Source organism: Anomaloglossus baeobatrachus, chromosome 4 (genome assembly GCF_048569485.1).
Source record: "Anomaloglossus baeobatrachus isolate aAnoBae1 chromosome 4, aAnoBae1.hap1, whole genome shotgun sequence".
Lineage (NCBI taxonomy): Eukaryota > Metazoa > Chordata > Amphibia > Anura > Aromobatidae > Anomaloglossus > Anomaloglossus baeobatrachus.
This window is the reverse complement of record NC_134356.1, coordinates 634970583-634994520: the sequence shown is the minus strand read 5'-3', so window position 1 is coordinate 634994520 and position 23938 is coordinate 634970583. Positions and strand designations below refer to the sequence as shown.

The 23938-nt window shown below is 54.1% G+C and overlaps 1 protein-coding gene across 1 annotated transcript in view; it reads right to left on the bottom strand.

The window, feature by feature from the left end:
* Nucleotides 1-23938, bottom strand: part of KAT6A (lysine acetyltransferase 6A) — a 69119-nt gene that overhangs the window by 12988 nt on the left and 32193 nt on the right. The gene's annotated exons all lie outside the window — the stretch shown is intronic.

Below are 23938 nucleotides of genomic sequence, written 5' to 3'. Positions count from 1 at the left end.
TCTGCCCAAGCTCGCATCTGCCGAAGCATGAGCATGCACCTGGTAGTGCTTCGAAAAGGTGTGCAGACTGGACCATGTGGCAGCCTGACAAACCTGCTGAGCCGTAGCCTGGTGCCTGAAAGCCCAGGAGGCACCGACAGCTCTGGTCGAGTGCGCCTTAATCCCTGGCGGGGGAGGCACCTGAGAACACTGGTAGGCATCGGAGATAGCCGACCTGATCCAACGAGCTAGGGTCGGTTTAGAAGCAGCGAGACCCTTGCACTGACCAGTGGTTAGCACAAAAAGTGAGGTGCACCGCCTCAAAACGGCGGTGCGTGACACATAGATTCGGAGCGCCCGCACCAAATCTAAGGAGTGCAACGCCTTCTCAAAGCGATGCACAGGGGCCGGACAAAGAGAAGGCAATGAAATGTCCTGGTTAAGGTGGAAAGGAGACACCACCTTAGGGAGAAAGTCCGGAGTCGGACGAAGAACCACCTTGTCTTGGTGGAACACTAAAGAAGGGAATTTTGTTTACTTACCGTAAATTCCTTTTCTTCTAGCTCCAATTGGGAGACCCAGACAATTGGGTGTATAGCTACTGCCTCCGGAGGCCACACAAAGTATTACACTTAAAAGTGTAAGGCCCCTCCCCTTCTGGCTATACACCCTCCCGTGGGATCACGGGCTCCTCAGTTTTAGTGCAAAAGCAAGAAGGAGGAAAGCCAATAACAGTTTTAAAGACAAATTCAATCCGAAGAAACATCGGAGAACTGAAACTATTCAACATGAACAACATGTGTACCCGAAAAAACCAAAAATCCCTAAGAAAACAGGGCGGGTGCTGGGTCTCCCAATTGGAGCTAGAAGAAAAGGAATTTACGGTAAGTAAACAAAATTCCCTTCTTCTTTGTCGCTCCATTGGGAGACCCAGACAATTGGGACGTCCAAAAGCAGTTCCTGGGTGGGTAAAAGAATACCTCGTGATAGGGCTGTCAAACAGCCCTGTCCTACAGGTGGGCAACCGCCGCCTGAAGGACTTGTCTACCTAGGCTGGCGTCCGCCGAAGCGTAGGTATGCACCTGATAATGCTTGGTAAAGGTGTGCAGACTCGACCAGGTAGCCGCCTGGCACACCTGCTGAGCCGTAGCCTGGTGCCGTAATGCCCAGGACGCACCCACGGCTCTGGTAGAATGGGCCTTCAGCCCTGAAGGAACCGGAAGCCCCGCAGAACGGTAGGCTTCAAGAATTGGTTCCTTGATCCACCGAGCCAGGGTGGATTTGGAAGCTTGCGACCCTTTACGCTGACCAGCGACAAGGACAAAGAGTGCATCCGAGCGGCGTAAGGACGCCGTGCGGGAAATGTAGATTCTGAGTGCTCTGACCAGATCCAACGAATGCAAACCTTTCTCAAATTGATGAACTGGATGAGGACACAAGGAAGGCAATGTGACATCCTGATTGAGATGAAAGGGGGATACCACCTTAGGGAGAAACTCAGGAATCGGGCGTAGAACCACCTTGTCCTGGTGAAACACCAGAAAGGGAGATTTGCATGAGAGCGCCGCTAGCTCGGACACTCTCCGAAGAGACGTGACCGCTACTAGAAAGGCTACTTTCTGTGAAAGACGAGAAAGGGAAACATCCTTCATAGGCTCGAAAGGCGGCTTCTGGAGGGCAATTAGAACCTTGTTCAGATCCCAGGGCTCTAACGGCCGCTTGTAAGGAGGGACGATATGACAAACTCCTTGCAGGAACGTGCGTACCTGAGTAAGTCGTGCTAGGCGTTTCTGAAAAAATACAGATAGCGCTGAGACTTGTCCTTTAAGGGAACTGAGCGACAAACCTTTTTCCAACCCGGATTGCAGGAAGGAAAGAAAAGTAGGCAATGCAAAAGGCCAGGGAGAAACTCCCTGAGCAGCGCACCAAGATAAGAATATCTTCCACGTCCTGTGGTAGATCTTGGCGGAGGATAGTTTTCTAGCCTGTCTCATGGTGGTAATAACCTCTCGAGATAATCCTGAAGACGCTAGGATCCAGGACTCAATGGCCACACAGTCAGGTTCAGGGCCGCAGAATTCAGGTGGAAAAACGGCCCTTGAGATAGCAAGTCTGGTCGTCCTGGTAGCGCCCATGGTTGGCCTACCGTGAGGTGCCACAGATCTGGGTACCACGATCTCCTCGGCCAGTCTGGAGCGACGAGGATGGCGCGACGGCAGTCGGCCCTGATCTTGCGCAGCACTCTGGGTAACAATGCCAGAGGCGGGAACACATAAGGTAGCCGGAATTGCGACCAATCTTGAACTAAGGCGTCTGCCGCCAGCGCTCGGTGATCGTGAGACCGTGCCATGAAAGCCGGGACCTTGTTGTTGTGCCGTGACGCCATCAGGTCGACGTCTGGCATCCCCCAGCGGCGACAGATCTCCTGAAACACGTCCGGGTGAAGGGACCATTCCCCTGCGTCCATACCCTGGCGACTGAGGAAGTCTGCTTCCCAGTTTTCCACGCCTGGGATGTGAACTGCGGATATGGTGGAAGCCGTGTCTTCCACCCACGTCAGAATCCGTCGGACTTCCTGGAAGGCTTGCCGACTGCGCGTTCCGCCTTGGTGGTTGATGTACGCCACCGCTGTGGAGTTGTCCGACTGAATTCGGATCTGCTTGCCTGCCAGCCACTGCTGGAAGGCTTGTAGGGCAAGATACACTGCTCTGATTTCTAGAACATTGATCTGAAGGGTGGACTCTTCCTGAGTCCACGTCCCTTGAGCCCTGTGGTGGAGAAAAACTGCTCCCCACCCTGATAGACTCGCGTCTGTCGTGACTACCTCCCAAGATGGGGGTAGAAAGGACTTTCCTTTTGACAAAACGGTGGGAAGAAGCCACCACCGAAGAGATTCCTTGGCCGCCTGAGAAAGGGAGACGTCTCTGTCGAGGGACGTCGACTTCCCGTCCCATTGGCGGAGATTGTCCCATTGTAGTGGACGGAGATGAAACTGCGCGAAAGGGACTGCTTCCATTGCTGCTACCATCTTCCCTAGGAAGTGCATGAGGCGTCTCAAGGGGTGAGACTGGCCTTGAAGGAGAGATCGCACCCCTGTCTGTAGTGAACGCTGTTTGTCCAGCGGAAGCTTCACTATCGCTGAGAGAGTATGGAACTCCATGCCAAGGTATGTTAGCGATTGGGTCGGAGTCAGATTTGACTTTGAAAAGTTGATGATCCACCCGAAACTCTGGAGAGTCTCCAGCGCAACGTTCAGGCTGTGCTGGCATGCCTCTTGAGAGGATGCCTTGACCAGTAGATCGTCCAAATACAGGATCACAGAGTGACCTTGAGAGTGCAGGACTGCTACTACTGCTGCCATGACCTTGGTGAAGACACGTGGGGCTGTCGCCAGCCCGAAAGGCAGAGCTACGAACTGAAGGTGTTCGTCTCCTATAACAAAGCGTAGAAAACGCTGGTGCTCTGGGGCAATCGGCACGTGGAGATAAGCATCCTTGATGTCTATAGATGCTAGGAAATCTCCTTGGGACATTGAGGCGATGACGGAGCGAAGGGATTCCATTCGGAACCGCCTGGTTTTTACGTGCTTGTTGAGCAGTTTTAGATCCAGAACGGGACGGAATGACCCGTCCTTTTTTGGCACCACAAACAAGTTGGAGTAAAAACCGTGACCTTGTTCCTGAAGAGGAACGGGGTTCACCACTCCTTCCGCTTTTAGAGTGGACACCGCTAGCCGCAGAGCATCGGCTCGGTCGGGAGGTGGAGAAGTTCTGAAGAAGCGAGTTGGAGGACGAGAGCTGAACTCTATCCTGTACCCGTGAGACAGAATGTCTCTCACCCAACGGTCTGTGACCTGTGGCAGCCAAATGTCGCCAAAGCGGGAGAGCCTGCCACCGACCGAGGATGCGGAGAGAGGAGGCCGAAAGTCATGAGGAAGCCGCCTTGGTGGCGGGTCTTCCGGCTGTCTTTTTTGGGCGTGACTGAGTCCGCCAAGAATCTGAGCTCCTCTGATCCTTTTGAGTCCTTTTGGACGAGGAGAATTGGGACCTGCCTGAGCCTCGAAAGGACCGAAACCCCGACTGTCCTCTCCTCTGTTGGGGTTTATTTTGTCTGGGCTGAGGTAAAGATGAATCTTTACCCTTGGAGTGTTTAATGATTTCATCTAAGCGCTCCCCAAACAGTCGGTCACGAGAAAATGGTAAACTGGTTAAACACTTTTTGGAAGCAGAATCTGCCTTCCATTCTCTTAACCACAAGGCTCTGCGTAAAACCACGGAGTTGGCTGACGCCACTGCCGTACGGCCCGTAGAGTCTAGGATAGCATTAATCGCGTAAGACGCAAATGCAGACATTTGAGAGGTTAAGGGTGCCACCTGCGGAGCAGATGTACGTGTGACCGTGTCAATCTGTGTAAGACCAGCTGAAATAGCTTGGAGTGCCCATACGGCAGCGAATGCTGGAGCAAACGACGCGCCGATAGCTTCATAGATGGATTTCAACCAGAGCTCCATCTGCCTGTCAGTGGCATCTTTAAGTGCCGCCCCATCTTCCACTGCAACTAAGGATCTAGCTGCAAGCCTGGAGATTGGAGGATCCACCTTGGGACACTGGGTCCAGCCCTTGACCACGTCCGGGGGAAAAGGATAACGTGTATCCTTAAGCCGTTTGGAAAAACGCTTATCCGGATAAGCGTGGTGTTTCTGGATTGCCTCTCTAAAGTCAGAGTGGTCCAGAAATACACTTAATTTACGCTTGGGATACCTGAAATGGAATTTCTCCTGCTGTGAAGCTGTCTCCTCCACAGGAAGAGCAGGTGGAGAAATGTCCAGCATTTTATTGATGGACGCTATAAGATCATTCACTATGGCGTCACCATCAGGAGTATCCAAATTGAGAGCGGTCTCAGGATCAGAATCCTGATCAGCTATCTCCGCCTCATCATACAGAGAGTCCTGCTGGGACCCTGACCAGTGTGAAGTCGAGGGCCGCTCATAGCGAGCTCGTTTAGGCTGTCTGGGACTGTCGTCCGTGTCAGAGCCATCACCCTGGGATGCCAGAGACACCCCCGGATCCCGGAACTGTTCCAACTGAGGGGGACCAGGGAGCAATGAGTTAACAGAGTCCATGGCCTGAGTTACTGGTCTAGACTGCAATGTTTCAAGAATTTTAGTCATAGTCACAGACAATCTGTCAGCAAAGACTGCAAACTCCGTCCCTGTCACCTGGACAGGATTCACAGGAGGTTCTGCCTGGGTCACCTCCAGCAGAGGCCCCGGCCGAGCAAGTGCCACAGGGGCCGAGCACTGCACACAGTGGGGGGTCAGTGGAACCTGCCGGTAGAACAGCCCCACATGCGGTACAAGCAGCATAGAAAGCCTGTGCTTTGGCACCCTTGCTTTTTGCGGTCGACATGCTGTTGTGTCCTCAGAGAAATCTAGGAGGGTATATAGCAGAGAATCCCCAGCGACCGTACAGTGCAATGTAAAGCTGCCAGCATAAAATACAATATACACTTCAGCACCAGTGGGGGTCAGCCCTTGAGGGCAGCTTACCGCCCGCTGAAAAGCGGGTGTGTGGGCACCAGAATCCCGTGTCTGGGTCTCCCAGTCTCCTCTCTCCAGCTCAGACTGCAGATCAGGAATGGCTGCCGGCGTCCTGTGAAGAGGGGTGGACCGTGGGCGTGCCTCAAACAAAGTGCGGGAAACTGGCGTCCCACTGTGCCCAGTGTGAGGGCTGGAGTATGCAAAGCAGACTCCAGCCCTCTGCGCTGACGTTCTGTACAGCGTCCCGCCCTTCCCCTGACTGGCAGGCCTGGGGGCGGGAACGAAATGAAACTAGGCCGCAGAAGCCGGGGACTCGAGTAATAAGCGCGGCCGTGATATATGCACGGCCAGCGCGGAAGTCCCCGGCGCACCACAAATCCCAGCCGCGCCGCAGCGAAAAAACTGACAGCAGCGGCCGCGCGGCAGTTTCACATACGTATCCCCTCTCAGCAAAGCTGCAGAGGAATGGCACCAGCGCGCAGCGCTGTTGTCCCTGGCGCACTAACACACCCAGCAACGCTGCGGTGTGCGCGCGATATGTACGGGGACACAGAGTACCTTGACGTAGCAGGGCCTGTCCCTGACGATACTCAGCTCCATTCCAGCAGGTTCTCAGCGGCTGTGGATGGAGCACGGTCTCTGTGCCTGGAGATCGGTAAAATCCCACTTCACCCAGAGCCCTAAGGGGGATGGGGAAGGATGCAGCATGTGGGCTCCAGCCTCCGTACCCGCAATGGGTACCTCAACCTTAACAAACACCGCCGACAAAAAGTGGGGTGAGAAGGGAGCATGCTGGGGGCCCTAGTATGGGCCCTCTTTTCTTCCATCCGACATAGTCAGCAGCTGCTGCTGACTAAACAGTGGAGCTATGCGTGTATGTGTGCCTCCTTCGCACAAAGCATGAAAACTGAGGAGCCCGTGATCCCACGGGAGGGTGTATAGCCAGAAGGGGAGGGGCCTTACACTTTTAAGTGTAATACTTTATGTGGCCTCCGGAGGCAGTAGCTATACACCCAATTGTCTGGGTCTCCCAATGGAGCGACAAAGAAAAGGGGGATTCTGAAGAGAGCGCAGCCAAATCCGAAACTCTCCTGAGAGAAGTTATGGCTACTAGAAAAACAACTTTCTGTGAAAGTCTAAACAAGGGAACCTCCCTGAGAGGCTCAAAGGGGGGTTTCTGTAAGGCAGTGACTACCAGATTAAGGTCCCAGGGATCCAAGGGCCGCCGGTAAGGAGGAATGATGTGAGATGCGCCCTGCATGAAGGTGCGCACCTGAGCCAGTCGGGCGATACGCCGCTGGAACAATACCGACAGAGCCGACACCTGTCCCTTGAGGGAATTGAGGGACAGTCCTAGCTGTAGACCGGACTGTAGAAAAGACAGGATGGTCGGCAAGGAGAACGGCCAAGGAGCATGGCCGGACGAACGACACCAGGACAGGAAAATTTTCCAAGTCCTGTGGTAAATCTTGGCCGAGGAAGACTTCCGAGCCTGAGTCATGGTGGAGATGACCTCAGAGGGAATGCCTGAAGCCGTCAGGATCCAGGACTCAAGAGCCACGCCGTCAATCTGAGAGCCGCAGAATTCTGGCGGAAGAACGGACCTTGAGAGAGAAGGTCTGGGCGGTCCGGGAGACGCCACGGCACCTCTACGGACAGATGGAGCAGGTCTGGGTACCACGCTCGCCTGGGCCAGTCCGGAGCAATGAGTATGACTCGACGGCCCTCCATTCTGATCTTGCGCAGAACCCTGGGCAAGAGCGCTAGAGGGGGAAACACATAGGCCAGACGGAACTGAGACCAATCTTGAACCAGTGCGTCTGCTGCGAAGGCTTGAGGATCGTGGGAGCGAGCCACGTAAACCGGAACCTTGTTGTTGTGCCGGGATGCCATTAGATCTACTTCCGGAGTGCCCCACTTGCGGCAGAGTGATTTGAACACTGACGGATGCAGGGCCCACTCGCCGCCGTCTACGGTTTGACGGCTGAGATAATCGGCCTCCCAGTTTTCTACGCCTGGGATGTGGACTGCAGATATGCTGGACTTCGAGTCCTCCGTCCACTGGAGGATTCGTTGAACCTCCAACATCGCCAGACGGCTGTGAGTCCCGCCCTGGTGATTGATGTAGGCAACCGCTGTCGCGTTGTCTGACTGGACTCGGATGTGCTTGCCCACCAACAGGTGGTGAAAGGCTAGGAGAGCTAGAAACACAGCTCTGATCTCCAGCACATTGATTGAGAGGGCTGATTCGGACGGAGTCCAAGTGCCCTGTGCTCGGTGATGGAGAAATACTGCTCCCCAACCGGAGAGACTGGCATCCGTGGTGAGGATCACCCAGGACGGAGTCAGGAAGGAGCGTCCCTGTGACAGAGAGAGGGGCCGAAGCCACCACTGAAGAGAGCTCCTGGTCTGTGGCGACAGAGCCACCAGCCTGTGCAAGGAAGAGATCCGCTTGTCCCAACAGCGGAGGATGTCCAGCTGCAGGGGACGCAGATGGAACTGGGCAAAGGGAACCGCTTCCATTGACGCCACCATCTGACCCAGCACCTGCATGAGGTGTCTGATGGAATGACGGCGGTGCCGCAGCAGAGAGCGTACCGCCAGACGAAGGGACTGCTGTTTGACTAAGGGCAGCTTCACAAGTGCCGGCAGAGTCTCGAATTGCATCCCTAGGTACTCGAGTTTCTGGGTTGGAATCAGAGTGGACTTGGGCAAATTGACAAGCCACCCGAACTGGACTAGAGTGGCGAGAGTGAGCGAGACACTCCGCTGGCAGTCTGCACTGGATGAGGCCTTGACTAGAAGGTCGTCCAGGTAAGGAATCACTGCCAACCCCTGGAGGTGCAGGACCGCAACCACTGCTGCCATGACCTTGGTGAATACTCGAGGGGCCGTGGCTAGGCCGAAGGGGAGAGCCACGAATTGGAAATGTTCCTCTCCGATTGCAAAGCGTAGCCAACGCTGGTGCGAAACCGCAATAGGAACATGCAGATAGGCATCTCTGATGTCGATGGATGCCAGAAGAAGGGAATTTTGTTACTTACCGTAAATTCCTTTTCTTCTAGCTCCTATTGGGAGACCCAGACGATTGGGTGTATAGCACTGCCTCCGGAGGCCACACAAAGCATTACACTAAAAAGTGTAAGGCCCCTCCCCTTCTGGCTATACACCCCCCGTGGGATCACGGGCTGCTCAGTTTTAGTGCTAAAGCAAGAAGGAGGAAAGCCAATAACTGGTTTAAACAAATTCACTCCAAAGTAACATCGGAGAACTGAAAACCGTTCAACATGAACAACATGTGTACCCGAAAAAAACCAACAATCCCGAAGGACAACAGGGCGGGTGCTGGGTCTCCCAATAGGAGCTAGAAGAAAAGGAATTTACGGTAAGTAACAAAATTCCCTTCTTCGGCGCTCCATTGGGAGACCCAGACGATTGGGACGTCCAAAGAAGGGAATTTTGTTACTTACCGTAAATTCCTTTTCTTCTAGCTCTTATTGGGAGACCCAGACGATTGGGGTATAGCTACTGCCCTCCGGAGGCCACACAAAGCACTACACTAAAAAGTGCAAGGCCCCTCCCCTTCTGGCTATACCCCCCCGTGGTATCACGGGTTCTCCAGTTTTAGTGCCAAAGCAAGAAGGAGGAAGCCAATAACTGGTTTAAACAAATTAACTCCGAATAACGTCGGAGAACTGAAAAACCGTGCAACATGAACAACATGTGTACCCGCAAACAACCAAGAAATCCCGAAGGACAACAGGGCGGGTGCTGGGTCTCCCAATAAGAGCTAGAAGAAAAGGAATTTACGGTAAGTAACAAAATTCCCTTCTTCTTCAGCGCTCTATTGGGAGACCCAGACGATTGGGACGTCCAAAAGCTGTCCCTGGGTGGGTAAAGAGATACCTCATGTTAGAGCTGCAAAACAGCCCTCCCCTACGGGGATGTCACTGCCGCCTGCAGGACTCTTCTACCTAAGCTGGCATCCGCCGAAGCATAGGTATGCACCTGATAATGTTTGGTGAAAGTGTGCAGACTCGACCAGGTAGCTGCCTGGCACACCTGTTGAGCCGAAGCCTGGTGTCGTAGCGCCCAGGACGCACCCACGGCTCTGGTTGAATGGGCTTTCAGCCCTGAAAGAACCGGAAGCCCTGCAGAACGGTAGGCTTCCAGAATTGGTTCTTTGATCCATCGAGCCAGGATGGCTTTAGAAGCCTGCAACCTCTTGCGCGTACCAGCGACAAGGGCATCGGAACGGCGTATGGGCGCCGTGCGGGAAATGTAGATTCTGAGTGCTCTCACCAGATCTAGCAAACGTAAACATTCTCATACCGGTGAACCGGATGAGTGCAAAAGGACGGTAAGGAGATATCCTGATTAGGCTGAAATGAGGATACGACCTTAGGGAGAAACTCCGGAATGATGCGCAGCACTACCTTGTCCTGGTGAAAACACCAGGAAGGGAGCCTTGGATGACAGAGCTGCCAGCTCAGACACTCGCCGAAGCGATGTGATCGCAACGAGAAACGCCACCTTCTGTGACAGGCGAGAAAAGGAAACTTCCTTCAGAGGCTCGAAAGGCGGCTTCTGGAGAGCAACTAGAACCCTGTTCAGATCCCATGGATCTAACGGCCGCTTGTACGGGGGTACGATATGACAAACCCCCTGCGGGAACGTGCGCACCTTAGAAAGACGTGCTAGACGCTTCTGAAAAAACACGGATAGTGCTAAGACTTGCCCTTTGAGGGAGTCTAGCGACAAGCCCTTTTCTAACTCCTATTGTAGGAAGGAAAGAAAAGTAGGCAATGCAAATGGCCAGGGAGACACTCCCTGAGTAGAGCACCAGATTAAGAAAATCTTCCACGTTCTGTGGTAGATCTTAGCAGACGTGGGCTTCCTAGCCTGTCTCATGGTGGCAACGACCCCTTGGGATAATCCTGAAGACGCTAGGATCCAGGACTCAATGGCCACACAGTCAGGTTCAGGGCCGCAGAATTCCGATGGAGAAAACGGCCCTTGAGACAGTAAGTCTGGTCGGTCTGGTAGTGACCCCGGTCGGCCGACCGTGAGATGCCACAGATCCGGGTACCACGATCTCCTCGGCCAGTCTGGTGCGACGAGTATGACGCGGCTGCAATCGGATCTGATTTTTGCGCCGTACTCTGGGCAAGAGTGCCAGAGGTGGAAACACATATGTGAGCCGGAACTGCGACCAATCTTGCACTAAGGCGTCTGCCGCCAGAGCTCTGTGATCGCGCGATCGTGCCATAAATGCCGGGACCTTGTTGGTGTGCAGAGACGCCATTAGGTCGACGTCCGGCACCCCCCAGCGGCAACAGATTTCCTGAAACACGTCCGGGTGAAGGGACCATTCCCCCGCGTCCATGCCCTGGCGACTGAGGAAGTCTGCTTCCCAGTTTTCTACGCCCGGGATGTGAACTGCGGATATGGTGGATGCTGTGTCCTCCACCCACATGAGGATTCGCCGGACTTCCTGGAAGGCTGCTGACTGCGTGTCCCTCCTTGGTGGTTGATGTATGCCACCGCTGTGGAGATGTCCGACTGGATTCGGATCTGCTCTCTTTCTAGCCACTTCTGGAAAGCTAATAGGGTAAGATACCCTGCCCCGATTTCCAGAACATCGATCTGAAGGGTGGACTCCTGCTGAGTCCACGTCCCCTGAGCCATGTGGCGGAGACAAACTGCTCCCCACCCTGACAGACTCGTATCTGTCGTGACCACTGCCCAGGATGGGGGCTATGACAATGAGGTGGGAATAAGCCACTATTGCAGAGAGTCCTCGGCCGTCAGGGAAAGGGAGACTTCCCGTCCAGGGAGGTTGACTGCCCATCCCATTGGCGGAGAATGTCCCATTGCCGTTGGCGCAGATGAAACTGCGCAAAGAGAACTGCCTCGATGGCTGCCACCATCTTCCTTAGGAAGTGCATGAGGCGCCTTAAGGGGTGCGACTGGCCTTGAAGGAGAGACTGCACCTCTGTCTGCAGTGAACGCTGCTGGTTCAGCGGAAGCTTCACTATGGCTGATAGAGTATGAAACTCCATGCCGTGATTGAGTCGGAGACAGATTTGACCTTGCCAAATTGATGATCCACCCGAAAGTCTGGAGAGTCTCCAGCGTAACATTCAGGCTGCGTTGGCATGCCTCGAGGGAGGGTGCTTTGACGAGTAGATCGTCCAAGTACGGGATCACCGGGTGTCCCTGAGAGTGCAAGACTGCTACCACTGCTGCCATGACCTTGGTGAACACCCGTGAGACTGTCGCCAGACTGAATGGCAGAGCTACGAACTGAAGATGTTCGTCTCCTATCACAAAACGTAGAAAACGTTGGTGCTCCGTAGCAATTGGCACGTGGAGATAGGCATCTTTGATGTCTGTTGAGGCAAGGAAGTCTCCTCGAGACATTGAGGCAATGACGGATCGGAGGGATCCCATCCGGAACCGCCTGGCGTTCGCATGCTCGTGGAGCAGTTTCAGGACCAGAACAGGACGGAAGGAACCGTCCATTTTTGGAGCCACAAAGAGATTGGAGTACAAACCCTCGCCCTCGTTCCTGAGGGGGGACAGGGATCACCACTCCTTCTGCTCTTAGAGCGTCCACCGCCTGCAGCAGGGCATCTGCTCGGTGGAGAGGTGGGGCCGTTCTGAAGAATGGAGTCGGAGGACGAGAACAGAACACTGTCCTGTGCACGTGAGCACAATGTCCGTCACCCACCGGTCCGTGACCTGTGGCAGCTAAATGTCGCCAAAGGCGGGGGAGTCTGCCATCAACCGCGGATGCGGAGAGAGAGAGAGAGAGCTGAGAGTCCTGAGGAGACCGCCTTGGTAGCGGTTCCTCCGACTGCCTTCGTTGGGCGAGATTGAGCCCGGCCGGAATCTGAGCCCATCTGAGGTTTTGTAGCCCTTTTGCACGAGGACAATTGGGACCTGCCGGAGCTTGGGAAGGACCGAAACCTCGACTGTACTTTTAGGACAGTATTAACAGGGTAAGTCGCAGTGCAGACATTGCGGGGTTACGTGAAAAGGTTAGGTTGCCAATACGGCTGTGGATGCCGGAGCAACCGACACGCCGATAGCCTCCTAGACAGATTTCAACCAGAGTCCATCTGTCTGTGAATGGCATCTTTAAGTGAAGCCCCATCTCCAGTGCAACTATGGCTCTATATGCAAGCCTGGAGATTGGAGAATCCACCTTTGGACCCTGGGTCCAGCGCTGACCACGTCAGGGGAAAAGGGATAACGTGTATCCTAAAAACGTTTGGAGAAGACGCTTATCTGGTAAGCGTGGTGTTCCTGGACTGCTTCTCTGAAGTCAGCGTGGCCAGAAAAATACTCAATATCTGCGTGAGATACTGAAAAGGAACTTCTCCTGTTCGTCTCCTATCTCCACTGGGGGAGCTGAGGGAGAAAGATCCAACCTTCCATTGATGGACGGTATAGGATCATTCCGTATGGCGTTACCACCCGGTGTATCCGGATTGAGAGCGATGTCAGTATCAAAGCCCTGAAGAGCTGCCTTTTGGTCAAGTAGATTGCCCATGGGTGCAAATCTCTATATTATGACTACTCCGTCCCTGTCCATGGACAGGGTTGACAGGAGGTTTCTTTGGCCACAACTAGTAGAGCCCCGGCAGACGAAGTGCTAGAGACCCCGGCAGACGACGTGCTACAGGGGAGCATGCACACAATGGGACGGTGTCATGAACAGCATCCCATGTAGTAAAAACAGCACTGAAATCTGTGTTGCTTTTTTGCCGCTGCCGACTAGCTATCTAGAAGTATATAGCCAAGATTGGTGACCGTACATTGCAATGTATAGCATACAGGCATAAAGTACAAAAGACCACTGCAGCACAAGCAATACAAGCAGCATAGAAGCCTGTGCCCTGGCACCCCTGCTCTTCTGCTGCTGTATACTAGTCATCTAGGGGAATATAGCCCAGAAGAGTGACCCTACAGTGCACTGTATAGCATACAAGCACAAGTACAAATGCACACTGCAGCCCATGCAATACAAGCAGCATAGAAAAAAACCTGTGCCCCAGCACCCTTGGTTTTCTGCTGCTGTAGTCTAGCCATTCCAGGAGAATATAGCTAAGACTAGCGACTGTACAGTGCAATGTATAGCATATAAGCATAAACACAAATGAACACCTCAGTCGTGCAATACAAGCAGCCTAGAAAGCCTGTGCCTTAGCACACCTGCTTTCCTGCTGCTGATGTGTCGCTCCCCAAGCGGGCATATAGCGACCTATGCAGTAAAAAAAACAACACATGTACACACTGCAGTTATATCGTGGTCAGCACTATGTGTGCCTCTTACCGCCCGCCTATAAGCGGGTGTATGATCGCCACCGTCCTGCCTTGGTGCCGAAAGTCCGAGCTCGGACTGCAGTAATGGCTGCCGGCTTCTTCCCCAGCTCGTGTGAGGAGGGGCGGGCCGTGGGCGTGCCCCCAAGGCAGAGCGGGAATCCGGCGTCCGACAGTGTGCAGTGAGAGGGCTGGAGCATGTAAAAAGGCTCCAGCCCTCGGCGCTGCTGATTGCTCAGCGCCTGTCCCCTTCCCTGAGTGACAGGGAGGGGGCGGGAACGAAGCGGCACTAGGCCGCAGAAGCCGGGGACTGGATTTATAAGCGCCGCCGCCGTAAAAGCGCGGTCGGCGCCCAGTCCCCGGCGAACTACAAGTCCCAGCCGCGCCGCCGCTCCCGGAGCGTCCGGCGCGGTAGTCCCCAAAACACAAAGTCACTCAGCAAAGCTGCAGTGACTGTAACCCTTTACTGTCCCCGGCGCACTAGCACACCCAGCAAGTCTGGAGTGTGCTGTGCCTGTGTGTACGGGGACACAGAGTACCTGTAATGGTGCAGGGCCATGTCCCTGAACGGTACTCCAGCTCCGTATCCAGCAGGTTCAAATGGGTCTGTGGATGGAGCCCGGCGTCAGAGCTTTGAGGCCGGCAGGATCCCACTTCCTCAGAGCCCCTCAGGGGGATGTGGAAGGAAAACAGCATGTGGGCTCCAGCCTCCGTACCAGCAATAGGTACCTCAACCTTACAACACCATCCACGGGTGAGAAGGGAGCATGCTGGGGGCCCTATATGGGCCCTCTTTTCTTCCATCCGAAATAGTCAGCAGCTACTGCTGACTAAAATCTGTGGAGCTATGCGTGGATGTCTGACCTCCTTCGCACAAAGCTTGAAAACTGGAGAACCCGTGATACCACGGGGGGGTATAGCCAGAAGGGGAGGGGCCTTGCACTTTTTAGTGTAGTGCTTTGTGTGGCCTCCGGAGGGCAGTAGCTATACCCCAATCGTCTGGGTCTCCCAATAGAGCGCTGAAGAAAGCAGTCCCTGGGTGGGTAAAGAAATACCTCATGTTAGAGCTGCGAAGACAGCCTTCCCCTACGGGGAGGTAACTGCTGCCTGCAGGACTCTTCTACCTAGGCTGGCGTCCGCCGAAGCATAGGTATGCACCTGATAATGTTTGGTGAAAGTGTGCAGACTCGACCAGGTAGCTGCCTGGCACACCTGTTGAGCCGTAGCCTGGTGTCGTAATGCCCAGGACGCACCCACGGCTCTGGTAGAGTGGGCCTTCAGCCCTGATGGAACCGGAAGCCCAGCAGAACGGTAGGCTTCAAGAATTGGTTCTTTGATCCATCGAGCCAGGGTGGCTTTTGAAGCCTGCGACCCTTTGCGCTTACCAGCGACAAGGACAAAGAGTGCATCCGAGCGGCGCAGGGGCGCCGTGCGGGAAATGTAGATTCTGAGTGCTCTCACCAGATCTAACTAATGTAAATCCTTTTCATACCGAAGAACTGGATGAGGACAAAAGGAAGGCAAGGAGATATCCTGATTAAGATGAAAAGAGGATACCACCTTAGGGAGAAACTCCTGAATGGGGCGCAGCACTACCTTGTCCTGGTGGAACACCAGGAAGGGAGCCTTGGATGACAGCGCTGCTAGCTCAGACACTCTCCGAAGAGACGTGACCGCCACTAGAAAGACCACTTTCTGTGAGAGACGAGAAAGTGAAACATCCCTCAGAGGCTCGAAGGGCGGCTTCTGGAGAGCAACTAGTACCCTGTTTAGATCCCATGGATCTAACGGCCGCTTGTACGGAGGGACTATATGACAAACCCCCTGCAGGAACGTGCGCACCTGAGAAAGTCGTGCTAGACGCTTCTGAAAAACACGGATAGTGCCGAGACTTGCCCTTTAAGGGAGCCGAGCGACAAGCCCTTTTCCAACCCAGATTGCAGGAAGGAAAGAAAAGTAGGTAACGCGAATGGCCAGGGGGATACTCCTTGTACCGTTCTATGGTAGATCTTAGCAGAAGTGGACTTCCTAGCCTGTCTCATGGTGGCAACAACTCCTTGGGATAATCCTGAAGACGCTAGGATCCAGGACTCAATGGCCACACAGTCAGGTTCAGGGCCGCAGAATTCCGATGGAAAAACGGCCCTTGGGACAGTAAGTCTGGTCGGTCTGGTAGTGCCCACGGTTGGCCGACCGTGAGATGCCACAGATCCGGGTACCACGACCTCCTCGGCCAGTCTGGGGCGACGAGTATGACGCGGCTGCAAGCGGATCTGATCTTGCGTAGCACTCTGGGCAAGAGTGCCAGAGGTGGGAACACATAAGGGAGCCGGAACTGCGACCAATCTTGCACTAAGGCGTCTGCCGCCAGAGCTCTTTGATCGCGAGACCGCGCCATGAACGTCGGGACCTTGTTGTTGTGCCGCGACGCCATTAGGTCGACGTCCGGCACCCCCCAGCGGCGACAGATTTCCTGAAACACGTCCGGGTGAAGGGACCATTCCCCTGCGTCGATACCCTGGCGACTGAGGAAGTCTGCTTCCCAGTTTTCTACGCCCGGGATGTGAACTGCTGATATGGTGGATGCTCTGTCCTCCACCCACAGCAGAATCCGCCGGACTTCCTGGAAGGCTTGCCGACTGCGTGTCCCTCCCTGGTGGTTGATGTATGCCACCGCTGTGGAGTTGTCCGACTGAATTCGGATCTGCTTTCCTTCCAGCCACTGCTGGAAAGCTAGTAGGGCTAGATACACTGCCCTGATTTCCAGAACATTGATCTGAAGGGTGGACTCCTGCTGAGTCCACGTCCCTTGAGCCCTGTGGTGGAGAAAAACTGCTCCCCACCCTGACAGACTTGCGTCTGTCGTGACCACTGCCCAGGATGGGGGCAGGAATGATCTTCCCTGTGATAATGAGGTGGGAAGAAGCCACCATTGCAGAGAGTCCTTGGCCGTCTGGGAAAGGGAGACTTTCCTGTCCAGGGAAGTTGACTTCCCGTCCCATTGGTGGAGAATGTCCCATTGAAGTGGGCGCAGATGAAACTGTGCAAACGGGACTGCTTCCATTGCTGCCACCATCTTCCCTAGGAAGTGCATGAGGCGCCTTAAGGAGTGCGACTGATCGTGAAGGAGAGACTGTACCCCTGTCTGTAGTGACCGCTGCTTGTCCAGCGGAAGCTTCACTATCGCTGAGAGAGTATGAAACTCCATGCCAAGATACGTTAGTGATTGAGTCGGTGACAGATTTGACTTTGAAAAGTTGATGATCCACCCGAAAGTCTGGAGAGTCTCTAGCGCAACATTCAGGCTGTGTTGGCATGCCTCTTGAGAGGGTGCTTTGACAAGTAGATCGTCCAAGTAAGGGATCACCGAGTGTCCCTGGGAGTGCAAGACTGCTACCATTGCCGCCATGACCTTGGTGAAAACCCGTGGGGCTGTCGCCAGACCAAATGGCAGAGCTACGAACTGGAGATGTTCGTGACCTATCACAAAACGTAGAAAACGTTGGTGCTCTGTAGCAATCGGCACGTGGAGATAAGCATCTTTGATGTCTATTGATGCAAGGAAATCTCCTTGAGACATTGAGGCAATGACGGAGCGGAGGGATTCCATCCGGAACCGCCTGGCGTTCACATGCTTGTTGAGCAGCTTTAGGTCCAGAACAGGACGGAACGAGCCGTCCTTTTTTGGAACCACGAAGAGATTGGAGTAAAAACCTTGCCCTTGTTCCTGAAGAGGAACAGGGATCACCACTCCTTCTGCTCTTAGTGAGCCCACCGCCTGCAGAAGAGCCTCTGCTCGGTCGGGATGTGGGGAAGTTCTGAAGAACCGAGGCGGAGGACGAGAACTGAACTCTATCCTGTACCCGTGAGACAAAATGTCTGTTACCCACCGGTCCTTGACCTGTGGCAGCCAAATGTCGCAAAAGCGGGAGAGCCTGCCACCGACCGAGGATGCGGAGGGAGGAGGCCGAAAGTCATGAGGCAGCCGCCTTTGAAGTGGTTCCTCCGGTTGCTTTCTTGGGGCGTGAGTGAGCCCGCCAGGAATCTGAGCCCTTTTGCTCTGAGTCCCTTTGGATGAGGAGAATTGGGCCTTGCCGGAGCCTCGAAAGGACCGAAACCTCGACTGCCACCTCCTTTGTTGAGGTTTGCTTGATCTGGGCTGGGGTAAGGAGGAGTCTTTACCCTTGGACTGTTTAATGATTTCAGCCAATTGCTCACCAAACAGTCTGTCTACAGATAGTGGCAAGCTGGTTAAACATTTTTTGGAAGCAGAATCCGCTTTCCATTCTTTTAACCACAAGGCTCTGCGCAAAACCACCGAGTTGGCAGACGCCATTGAGGTACGGCTCGTAGAGTCCAGGACAGCGTTGATAGCATAGGTCGCAAACGCAGACATTTGCGAAGTTAAGGACTTCACTTGCGGCACTGCTGGACGTATGATAGAGTCCACCTGTGCCAGACCAGCTGAAATAGCTTGGAGTGCCCACACGGCCGCGAATGCTGGAGCAAATGACGCGCCGATAGCTTCATAGACAGATTTCAACCAAAGGTCCATCTGTCTGTCATTGGCATCTTTAAGTGAAGCCCCATCCTCCACTGCAACTATGGATCTAGCCGCAAGCCTGGAGATTGGGGGATCCACCTTTGGACACTGGGTCCAGCGTTTGACCACGTCAGGGGGAAAGGGATAACGTGTATCCTTAAGACGTTTGGAAAAACGCTTGTCTGGATAAGCCTGGTGTTTCTGGACTGATTCTCTGAAGTCAGCGTGGTCCAGAAAAGTACTCAGTTTACGCTTGGGATACCTGAAATGGAACTTCTCCTGCTGTGCAGCTGCCTCTTCTGCTGAAGGGGCTGGGGGAGAAATATCCAACAGTCTATTGATGGCCGCTATAAGGTCATTTACCATGGCGTCACCATCAGGAGTATCCAGATTGAGAGCGGTGTCAGGATTAGACTCCTGATCACCCTCCTCTGTCTCATCACGCAGAGACTCTTCTCGCTGAGACCCTGATCCGCGTGATGACGTGGAGGGTCTCTCCCAGCGAGCTCGCTTAGGCTGCCTGGGACTGTCATCTGAGTCAGAGCCTTCAGCCTGAGATGCCTGGGACCCCCTTGAAGCACGGATTAACTCCAACTGAGGGGGACCGGGGAACATTGACGCAGCAGTGTCCATGGTCTGAGTGACCGGCCTGGCCTGCAAGGTCTCTAGGATTTTTGTCATAGTGACAGACATCTTGTCAGCAAAAACTGCAAACTCTGTCCCCGTCACCGGGACAGGGTTCACCGGTGACTCTGCCTGGGCCACTACCACCATAGACTCCGGCTGACGAAGTGGCACAGGGACCGAACATTGCACACAATGGGGGTCTTTGGAACCTGCCGGTAGATCAGCCCCACAAGCGGCACAAGCAGCGTATGCAGCCTGTGTCTTGGCACCCTTGCGTTTTGCGGATGACATGTTGTCGTCTCCTCAGAGCAATATAGGGGTATAAGCCAAGAAGCGACCTTACAGTGCAATTATATATATATATATATATGGTATAGAGAAAAAAATTCACCAATATAACACTGGCACTAGTGGGGCCAGCACTAATGTGCTGCTTACCGCCCGCTTAACGCGGGTGTGTGGTCGCCAGAAATCCCTTGTCTGGGTCTCCCAGAGCCTGTGTCCGTTCTCCAGCCAGACTGCATGTAGGAATGGCTGCCGGCGTCCTGTGGAGAGGGGCGGGCCCTGGGCGTGCTGCAGACAAAGAGCGGGAACTGGCGTCCCACTGTGCCCAGTGAGAGGGCTGGAGTATGTAAATCAGACTCCAGCCCTCGGCGCTGACTATCGTACAGCGTCTCTCCCTTGCCCTGATTGACAGGGTGGGGGCGGGAACGAAGCGGAGCTAGGCCGCAAAAGCTGGGGACTAGATTTATAAGCGCCGCCGTCGTAAAAGCACGGTCGGCGCTAAGTCCCCGGCGCACCACAAGTCTCAGCCGCGCCGCCGCTCCAGGGGCGGCCGGCGCGGCAGTCCCCAACACATAAAGTCCCTCAGAGAAACTGTAGTGACTGTAACCCCAGCGCGCAGCGCTACTGTCCCCGGCGCACTAGCACACCCAGCAAGTCTGGAGTGTGCGCGGCCTGTCCGTACGGGGACACAGAGTACCTGAAAGTCGCAGGGCCTTGTCCCTGAACGGTACCCAGCTCCGTATCCAGCAGGTTCTACGGGTCTGTGGATGGAGCCCGGCCTCAGGGCTTGGGGGCCGGTAAGATCCCACTTCCTCAGAGCCCTCAGGGGGATGGGGAAGGAAAGCAGCATGTGGGCTCCAGCCTCCGTACCCACAATGGGTACCTCAACCTTAACAAACACCGCCAATAGGAATGGGGTGAGAAGGGAGCATGCTGGGGGCCCTAGTATGGGCCCTCTTTTCTTCCATCCGATATAGTCAGCAGCTACTGCTGACTAAACAGTGGAGCTATGCGTGGATGTCTGACCTCCTTCGCACAAAGCTTGAAAACTGAGCAGCCCGTGATCCCACGGGGGGTGTATAGCCAGAAGGGGAGGGGCCTTACACTTTTTAGTGTAATGCTTTGTGTGGCCTCCGGAGGCAGTGCTATACACCCAATCGTCTGGGTCTCCCAATGGAGCGCCGAAGAAAATCTCCTTGGGTCATTGAGGCAATGACCGATCTCAGAGATTCCATGCGAAAGTGCCGCACCTGAACATGCTTGTTGAGAAGCTTGAGAACCAGGATGGGCCGGAAGGAACCATCCTTTTTGGGGACTAGAAAGAGGTTTGAGTAGAAACCGCTGAACCGTTCCCGGGCGGGAACCGGAACAATTACACCGTTGGCCTGCAGGGATGCCACGGCCTGAGAGAAGGCGGCGGCTTTGGCGCAGGGGGGGGGGTGGACAGAAAAAATCTGTTTGGCGGGCTGGAAGAAAATTCTATCCTGTAGCCGTGGGAGATGATATCCCGCACCCACTGATCGGAGACGTGTTGAAACCACACGTCGCCAAAGTGGGAGAGCCTGCCACCGACCAAGGACGTTGCTGGCGCAGCCAGATAGTCAAGAGGAGGCTGCCTTAGTGGCAGCGGCTCCTCCGGCCTTTTGAGGACGCGGCTTTGCGCGCCAGTTGGGTTTACGATCCTTGGCTGCGGTAGTGGACGAGGTCGAGGGCTTAGAGGCTGACCAGTTAGAGGAACGAAAGGAACGAAAATTCGACTGGTTCCTGCTCTGGACCGGTTTCCTGGTCTTAGTTTGTGGCAAGGAAGTACTCTTTCCGCACGTAGCTTCCATAATTATGTCATCCAGCTGTTCCCCAAACAGCCGGGACCCAGCAAAAGGGAGACTCGCAAGATACTTCTTAGAGGAAGCGTCTGCTTTCCACTCTCGAAGCCACAAGATCCTGCGGATCGCGAGGGAGTTAGCTGAGGCCACCGCCGTGCGGTGAGAAGCCTCCAGGATGGCAGACATGGCGTAGGATGCAAAAGCCGAAGCTTGAGAAGTTAAGGCATCCATCTCAGGAATAGAGTCCCTGGTGAGTGAATGCATCTCCACCAGAGAGGCAGAGACTGCCTTAAGAGCCCATACTGCCGCAAAAGACGGGGAGAACGAGGCTCCTTCCGCCTCATATACAGACTTGGCCAGAAGGTCAACCTGGCGGTCAGTGGGATTCTTAAGAGAAGTGCCATCAGCCACAGCTACGACTGTGCGGGCTGAGATTCTGGACACCGGAGGGTCCACCTTTGGGGACTGGGCCCATTCCTTAACCACCTCTGGTGGAAAAGGAAAACGGTCATCCGAACTACGCTTCAGAAAACGTTTGTCAGGACAGGCCCTGGGCTTGTTAACAGTGGTCTGAAAGCTGGAGTGGTTAAAAAACATACTTTTAGCTTTCTTAGGAGAGGTAAACTGGTGAATCTCTACCAGAGAGGTTTGTTCCTCTGACTCTGGTGGGTTGAGGTTCAGAACGGAGTTAATGGACGCAATCAAGTCACTAACATCCGCATCACCCTCAGACAAATCAATGGGGTACATAGAAGTAGCGTCTGAGCCCACAGTAAACGAATCCTCCTCGCCCTGCACCTCGGCACGTGAATCAGAGCCGTGGGACGAGGGAGAAGGGTCCCTGCGTCTCCGTTTAGGGGGACTGGGACCTAGAACATGCTCTGAGGGCTCCGCAGAGCTCTGAGCAGCAGAGGCACCCTGGGAAGGGGTTTGATGCATGGAAAGCAGTGTCCGGGACAGCTGCCCCATGGAGTCGGCAAAAGACTGGGAAATAGCTTGTGAAAAAGACGCTACCCAAGCCGGGGGTTCAGCCACCGGGGCCGGAGCAGCCGAGGGGACCCCTGAGGAGGCTCCAGGCTGAGACACAACCATATTAGCACAGGCATCACAATGTGGGTATGTGCTCGGCTCTGGCAGAATGCGCTTACATGCAGTGCATATAGCGTACATGTTTGCAGCCATGCTCCGGGTGACAGACATGCTGCTGAGGTGGAAGCTCTGCAGAATGCCTGAAAGTGTATAATAAAATGCCCACAACCAGAGGTTGTGGCTTACCACACCACTCTCTGTGTGCCCTCCGGATTCCACAACTCCAAGTCCCAGTGAAGCGACAGCTTTCCCAAAACAGCAGCAGCTGCAGCTCCCAGCGCCGTCCAGTGTAAGAACGCTGAGAAAATGGCGCTGGGAGGAGGAGGGGGGGCGTGTATAAGCCCAGGAGCGGGAAAAACGGAGGGCAGAGAGATACAGGAAGAGATACAGGGGAGGGCACATCTCCCCAGAGAGGAGAGTCCTCCCCTCTGCTGGTCGGGCGGTGGGCGGCGCCGTATGCAAAACATGCAGGGAAGCCGAAAACGAAACTAGGCCCAAACTGAAGCCGGGGCCTAGATTTCAAAACGCGGCCGACCAGCAGGCACCTTCGGCGCGGTTCTCAGAGGAAACTCCCAGAACCGGCCGAAATTTACAGTAAAGTTAAAACACATACTGTCCCCCAAATAAAAGTACCCGGGACCCCTGAAAAGCGTCTCAATACTTAGCTTTTGAGACGCAGGGCCATGTCCCTGGAGAGGGGGGTAAACGCTCCTTCCAGCAGGGACCAGACAGGGCTGCGGATGGAGACCGGCCTCCTGCAAGCAGAGAGGACCGTGATGGCTCCCACTTCAAACAGAGCCTCGACAGAGGATGCGAAGGAGCTCGGCATGTAAAGGCTCCAGCCTTATTAAAGTCAACCTTAACAGCACCCCGCAGAGTGGGGCGTGAAGGGACATGCCGGGAGTCCAGACTGGACCCGCTTTTCTTCCAAATCTTTAAAAATAAAAATAAAAATGAAAAAAATATCAGAGAATGCAAGTGTGTGTGACCTCCTGAAACACAAAGCATTGAACTGGGTAGATTGTCATCCAGGGGGTGTATATAGCCGGAGGGAGGAGCTACACGTTTGAGTGTAGTACTTTGTGTGTCCTCCGGAGGCGGTAGCTATACACCCATGGTTTGGGTCTCCCATAAGGAACGATAAAGAAAAGCATATAGTAAAGAAGGACATGTAAAATCACATATTAAAGAGGGGGGAAAGTATATATCAAAGGAGGACTCTGACTCACATATTAAAGGGGGAGTATATACCAAAAGGAGAACACTACAGTCACATTAAAAGGGGGCGGGGTGCAGAGTATATACTAAAGGAGGGCACTAAAATCTCATACTATAGGAGGGACGAAATACGGCATATATAATCATACAGGGACCTCACTGTGCCAAATGACAAATTACACTCGGCTATAAGCATATATGTAAAATAACAGCCCGTGGCCATTGAACTGTATTTTACATTGTGATAGCGACACTATACTAATACCGCGCTGCAAATCTTTTTTGGAGGAGCAAATCTGAATGAAAGACCTGAAACAAATCTAGTAATTTACAACCAGTTTCCATAAAACAATACTGGACACGTGGCTATTTATCACCAGTGAACCTCAGATCACGTGGGACGGTTTTAGGCGCGGTCTGCAGCACTGCATGTGAAGAGGTCAGAGTGACACAGCCATATTGTCCCCGGCACATCCCTCGTCCTGGATGGTACAGCATAGGTG